The 7,001-nt window shown below is 32.5% G+C and overlaps 1 long non-coding RNA gene across 1 annotated transcript; it reads right to left on the bottom strand.

The window, feature by feature from the left end:
• Positions 1 to 3,050: 3,050 nt before the first annotated feature.
• On the bottom strand, positions 3,051 to 4,985 carry LOC121219060 (uncharacterized). The gene is made up of 3 exons (XR_005915641.1): positions 4,809 to 4,985; positions 4,204 to 4,292; positions 3,051 to 3,249 (listed from the first exon to the last, which is right to left on the bottom strand). It is a non-coding gene; the product is annotated as an uncharacterized lncRNA (long non-coding RNA).
• Positions 4,986 to 7,001: the final 2,016 nt, after the last annotated feature.

Genomic DNA, 7,001 nt, shown 5'->3' with positions numbered 1-7,001 from the left:
GTGGATTACATAGAGACCGGGGTCACGATAGATTGCGACTAGATTCGATAGCAGATCAGATTACTCGTTGTCGAGGCATCGCTGTCTACTCAAAATCACCATTCGGTAATTTCGAAACCCTTTTTCACCCCGATTCGTTCCTCACACATGGATCCATATTTAGGATTGCCGGATGTTTTATTTTTCCGCTGCGCCGTAGGGGTGCCGACGTTCCAACAGAAACCACACCGAAATAGCTTGAAATTCATGTTTTTGACATCGAAATGATCCCCATCCTTTGGAAATCCAGAAATGTATTGAAATATGCAGAATATCATGCAATCCATTAATAACTCAACACTTAAAATCAACAATTTCTGAAACACACCTTAAATCAAAATTGCAAACAACAAGGATTAACCACTTCGCCTCCACAAAACTATTTTGACTCACATTTGATAACACGGAACACACAAGAGAAATCTCCTTTGATGGAACGATAAATAAATTGCGCAAAATAGAAGAAACAAAAACAAACGCAATTAAAATTGGAAAGAACAGAAAAAATGAACGATGGGGAAGAAAAAGAAAAAGTAAAAAAAAATGAAGAATGTAAACTTATTTTCTATTCTAAAATTAACTTCCCCTTTTTAAAAAATAAAATAAATATAAATAAATATAAAAAACACTCACAGGGATTTGAACACGAGACCCAGAGATACACTAACACACAACTAACCACTAGACCAGCACGCCCATTCTGACATTAAAATGTAAAATTGAACCCAAATGTAAAACCCACTCACTAACCCTAACCAAAAACCTTAAAACTTCTAACCCCAAATTCCGGGATGTTATAATTCTCTTGCTTTCAATGCTTGAGTATGTCTTTCTCGACTCTTGAAGTGTATTTGACTTCTCTTTATATCAATGAACTAATTTGTAGTTCTTTATAGCCATTGGGGTTGATTTAGAGCCATTGGGAAACATTAATCTCAAGGTTAAAAAGATGCCCTGCATGTTAGGTTTTGATACATACTAAAGAGGCATCAATACCTTGGTTGCACCTAGCATTTATATAACTATTAAGAGGCTAGGTATTGATACTTACATTGTAGGTATAAATACCTTGAGGTTAGGTATCGATACCTATATCCCTAGTTTCGATATTTAGCTACCAAATTGCCTTAAAAAAATTAAAACACCTTAAAACTCTTTGATATTAAGTCAAAAACATTTGTTATAAGTTAAAATATATTTAAAACTTGTTTTTAAGTATTTTGCAAGTCTTGAAAATGTTATATTTTAAAATCACTTAGTGATAAAAAATTATCTTAAATGTTGTGTAACACCCCTTGCCCAACCTTATCGCTGGGTCTGAGCTACAGAATGCTACACTAGTTACTAGAGCAATAACGATCAAATAAATATTCCAACTTATGTTGTTATACATTTAAATACAAGCAAAACATGCACATGATCTGATATACAATCAATTTCGGGACTTACATGGGCTTATGAATACTCTTATACTACTTCGCATTTGAATAAGGACCAAATTGTGAAGTTTTTAAAATTTCCTGGACCAGCGTCACGACTTCATCATTTCCTTTTCACGACATGGTCATCTCAGTATGTCATGTCGTGATGACATACATATTCTCGTCGCGACGTCACTCTCGAAGATGATGACGTTGAGACTTCAAGAGTCCGAGGTTGCGGCGTTGCCCCTATTTTTGGCTACTTAGATCATTTTGGTACCTAAATTACATGCTCTCAACCAAAACATATTGTTACCAACATTCAATTGACCATTTCACTTATGCCAAACCTAATAAAACATGCCAAAATGAGCTTGTAACAATTTGAAATTAACTATTTAAGTTAACATACAATCTATGTCATTCATTCAAGTTCAATTTCGCCATTTACTTATCTAACCATGACAATTTCACTTACCTTAGATCAATATATGCATAACTACTCATTTTGAGTATCTAGTATCCAAATGACAATGGAAAGAACCAAATCAACCGTGCACGTAACCTATATTTCAAGCATGATTATCATTTTTACTACGTTACATGCCAATTAGCAACACCACTGAAACTATCATACTTATAATATTTATCATGCTAACACCTATCAATTGAGATCATTACGCATACAAGCATTACACATGATCAAAATATGCATCAATTTGATCACATAGCAAGCCAATTACATAAGTTCCAACCATTATAAACTTATCACATAAAATTAACACCAAATTGACTATTTGCACAACAAAGGTCCTTATATACATGCCACAAAGTCTAGATTCAAATGAACATAAATCTATCGTCTTATGATAGTGTGAGCTCCTCTGTTGATCTGGCCTGACAAGTTTCGCAAGGTAATGATCTATAAGGAAAGAAAACAACCAAAGTGTAACACCCTATACCTGGCCTAGTCGCCAAGCCTAAATATCAGGATGCTACACCACCGTCTCATGTCATAGTTATAGTAAATTGTCACATTATTAAGAAATCATCCTCTTTAGCAGTGATCTTATAAATATTTAGTCAACATATATAAATCATCATTAGAACATGCCCAACATACTTCAAATAGTCTTATAACAATAATTAAACATGCATAAGGTTCATTTAAAAAAATCTCAAAACTGTCACGTAGGTATCGATACTGACACTAGGGTATCAATATTTTCTTTAAGTGGTATCGATACCACCTGAAAAAATGATATCAAACACCTACCATGAAATATCGATATTTTAACCCTGAGAATCGGTACTCGAGCAAAGGTATCGATACCAAATCTCTATTTTGACTCCCTGTACGTTTCAAAACATGGAGGTATCGATTTTAAAACCTGATTTATCAATACCTCTGCCTGGACCTCAAAAATGTAGCATACATAAGCAATAAATCCATTCCAATTTAGTTCCTAAACATTATACATCAATTACTTTGATAATTAATCATTCACCGGCCTAATTAACAATTCAATATTGCAAAATCGTGTTCGAGGAAGTAACGTCAATCCATCATCATGTTCATGAACTCAAGCATAACAATAATATGTAATCCTTATAAACTGAACGAAAAACCAACAAAATGTCTAGAAGTTAACATGGCTATAAACCAGTCTAACACATTGCCTTGTTCCCCAAACATAAACAATTAGCAATAACACCTATGAAATCACGGAAATGGACTTGCTTGGATCACCCCTCGGAACCACACCGCTCACACCAATACACAACTAATCTGCAATGGTTTAAGAAGGGAGTGGGTGAACTTAACAAGCTCAGTGAATGCTTAGAACAACTACCACGCAAACAATTCATCAAGCATCAATGAAACAACCATATAACACAACCTCAACAGTTCCAACACTAGTGTCATGTTATACTTACTCATGCATTATTTATTAGTTCTTCTACATGGTAATCATATTCACTTTTAAGCATATATCACATTACACATATAATCACATAAAATTTAAGCATATATCACAATACTCATATAATCACATAATATTTAAGCATATATCACAATATTCGTATATATCACAACAATTAAAAACATGTTTATAGATAAATTGGCACTTGAGCTATGAAACATAAAAGTGAGATCTATCATCACTCATCAGATACACAAATCTCCAACACAACACATACACTCATAGAGTCAAACATTTGCCAAAAGTGAAGCATAAAGCTATCACTCTCATTAATTTCCCTCTCGTGTCCCCATCTCCTTAGCTCACATTCCCTTATCCCTCCAACATGTCCCAAGATCTCAATGCCCAAAATCACTAGACAATAGGTGAGTACTCACAATCCTATGACATGCTAACTGTATCTAACAGTTTCAAGATCACAAGGCCAAAATATCCGAAATCAAACACATATCACTTACTGATTATTCGTACACTATCACTGCATATTTGCATTTTTAGCAAAACACTGTCACTAACATTTAACATATACATAACATGTACACGTTTGCACTTTCACAACAGTTATCATAACCACATATCACATGTTATAGTATCTCATCTCAATTCACATATTCATAAACACATAAGCACATAGTTCACAAGATAACATAGGTATGAGAAAGATTACACTCAAAATTTAGAGTAAAGGTTTAGGCTACTACTAAATTCCCAAATAATGCTTTGAATCATGTCCATAAGAAATTATTCCAAACACTCACCAATTACACTTTCGCTGAAAAGCTGAAAGCTCAAACTAGCTTTTCCTTGCCTTTATCTCTACTTGTGGAAGGTTCTAACAAATTCGAAGCTTCAACACAATAATTCACACAAAAATATATGCAAAAATTAGCTAAGGACTCACCACAAGCAATCAAAAACATAAGCCTAAGCTATGTTCTCATGTAATTGAAACCTTTAACATAACCAACTTGAAATTCAAATATCTCGATCTACACTTAATCTTTTCACCTAAAACGAGTTTCATTAATCTAATTATTCATCAACAACTAATTCCAAACCTTTAAACTACACAAAACTACTCAATTCATGGTATCAACTTTTCGACATGTTTTATGACTATTTTCCAAAAGTTCATTAAAACATTTGAAATATTTAACGAAACTTTAAAGTATGTTTAGAAACCTTCTAATCATGTTAAAACAAGTTTAAAAACACTTTGAAACCATATTTTTACCAAAAATCCCAAAATCCACCATTAACAAACCAATTTTTGGCTTTGATTTAAAACATATGATTTAATGGCTAAAAACTTGGTTTTAAAGACTAAACAACATTAGAAACTCATAAGGAATCAAATCATTACCTTATTTAACAAAAATCTAAAAGTTTGAGTGAAAACCTGAAAAACCCACAAGCTTGACAATGGAGAAATTTATGGTGTTTTTAGGTGTTTTCCTTGGATTTTATGGAGATATTTAGCTTGGGTGATGGTAGAAATAAAAAGATTTAAGGTTGAAGAACAAAAAGTGGAAGAAATGAGCTTTGGGAGCAAGGGATGGCTAAAGCATGAAGATAGAGAAGACTAAGGTGAAATTTATAGGTTGGGGATGATATTAGTGTGATTTTTAAAATTTGGTTTAATTGCCTCTTAAAAACTCACAATTTTGACTCTTTTTCAAATCAGTCCAATTTTCAAAATTGAAGGTCTTTAAAACTCTTTTTCAAAAATTGACTTAATTTTCAAAAAACCATAGTAAAAAAATTATCGATAAATCATGTCACATAATTCTGAACATTCTAAGGCTAAAATTCCTAAAATACCCCTAAAACTTCTGGGCCTTATTTTGGGGTGTTACGCAAAGTAAGCATTAAGAATGCTTAGTAAGTCGAAACGAAATCATTAAATATACCTTGATAATTTAGGGCATAAGTAAAACTAATCAATTTGGTATACAACATAGCTACCTTTTGACACATGATGATATAATTAAACATGCAACAACATTGTGATCTAAACGTGTTAGTCACATTCCCAAATCATAAGTAGAACCAAGAATTTAATGGAATCGCTTAGCTATTCACATATCAAGCATCAACAACTACCATTTCATTTCCAATTCAAAATTAAGATTTCATTTCCAATTAATTTGATATCGCCCAGTGGAATTATAGTAAAAAAGACTCAGATACATGAAATAAGATGCTCACACAAGTTGATAGTATATCAGGGTTGCTCACACAAGCTGACGTCATGATAGAGTTGCTCACACAAGGTGACATTCTATCGAGGTTACCCGTTTATGCTAAACCTACGATACATATAACTTTAGAATCTGAAACAAATGCTAGGTATCATAATAACATGTAAAATCCTTAATCAAACACGCATATAACCCTAATGGCATGCCATACGTATCCTAACCTTTTACTAAGTTCACACAGACATCATTTCTATATATATGTCATTACCAATCCTTGTACATGATTACATATTTCATTCACGAGTCCTGTGATCACTAACATTCATATTTGCACCCTATACTATTTCATAATAACCAGTATTCACACGAATATTCAATTCAAGTCATTTAAGTCATATGTGCCAAAATTAGTAAATTGTACTTAATTCTAACATATAGATAAATTCAAGCATAATTCATGCATAAAATAAAATAGGGTGGTAAGTTCCATATGAACTTACCTATCCAAAATATGTAAAAGTGGATACTTCAGGGGCTAATCCGCAATTTTAGCTTTTCTCCGATCAACTCCTCTTCGATCCGTTTCTTGATATATTAGTTGGTCGAATGTTTCAAAGTTTGGAAGCTTTCCTTCAATGTTTTTCTATGGTGGACTATTGTAATAAGGAAGATGATAATGAATTTCCACTTAGTTTGGCTTTTATACTTTAATTAATTATTAATTAGCCTAGTTTAGTTAATTAATTATGGATTAATTAGTAAAAATTAATACTTAATCAAAACTAGTGGAATATGCCATCATCTTCCACTAATTCTTATTTAGAAATGGTCTAATAAACATTTTGGCCCTTTGGTTAATTGCTATTCAAGTCCTTAAGCCTTTAGTCAATTAATACTCTATAGCGATTGAACCTTTACAATTTAATCCTTGAGCCTTAATTAACTATTAATTCAGAAAAATTACTGGACCAATCTTTAACATATTTTTACATTATCCTTATAAATATAAATATTTAATATTTACGGACTCAATTTACAAAAATATAGTTTTGAAATCGCATTTTTCAGTACCAATGAAAACTGGATCGTTACGAATCTCCCCTTTTAAGAAATTTCGTCCTCAAAATTTTACCTGAAAAAAGGTGGGGATATTGAGATCTCATAGCTTTTTTCGGTTCCCAAGTACCCTCTTCTGTGACATGATGGTGCCATAGCACTTTCACCAATGCCATTTGATTATTTGATTATTCTTTTATTTCTCGAGCTAATATTTTTATAGGTTCCTTGCCATAGGTCAAATTACTTTGCAACTCAATGTCATCAGAAGTTAAAACATGAGAGGGATCAAGTTTGTA

This window comes from Gossypium hirsutum, chromosome D07 (assembly GCF_007990345.1).
Source record: "Gossypium hirsutum isolate 1008001.06 chromosome D07, Gossypium_hirsutum_v2.1, whole genome shotgun sequence".
Classification (NCBI taxonomy): domain Eukaryota; kingdom Viridiplantae; phylum Streptophyta; class Magnoliopsida; order Malvales; family Malvaceae; genus Gossypium; species Gossypium hirsutum.
Note: the sequence above shows the minus strand (reverse complement) of the source record. Positions and strands in the feature narration are given on the sequence as shown.